The 387-nt window shown below is 31.0% G+C and overlaps 1 pseudogene; it reads left to right on the forward strand.

Moving 5' to 3' along the window:
* LOC108691151 overlaps positions 1 to 387 on the forward strand; it is a 1,579-nt pseudogene continuing 1,192 nt past the window's right edge.

The following is a 387-nucleotide window of genomic DNA, read 5'->3' on the forward strand; positions in this document are numbered from 1 at the left end:
ATGTATGGGCACCTCTCTATTGAAGTTTATTTATATTGTACTACAAATATATCTCGATCATATCACTTGCAGATCTGCACCGAGTATTTTATCGATGAAAGATATTTCTGTTTATTATTTTTTCATGTAAGTGCAAGTTTTACTATAGAAAGTGCAGCAGAGAGTGGCGACAGAATCATTGCTCCTTGCATATCTTCAATTGCCTGCGGAAGATTCAAAATTGCTAGGTAACATAATAAACATATCATAATTAAATAATTTAACAAAGTGTCCATGCTGCATGAATACATGATTAACATAAGTAACAATCGCGTACATGGTATAAGTCGTATTTTAAGTGCTTAAATACTCCGGTGTGAATTTTATACGATTAATATATATATATAT

The sequence above is a fragment of the Atta colombica genome, unplaced genomic scaffold (genome assembly GCF_001594045.1).
Source record: "Atta colombica isolate Treedump-2 unplaced genomic scaffold, Acol1.0 scaffold41, whole genome shotgun sequence".
In the NCBI taxonomy this organism is placed as follows: domain Eukaryota; kingdom Metazoa; phylum Arthropoda; class Insecta; order Hymenoptera; family Formicidae; genus Atta; species Atta colombica.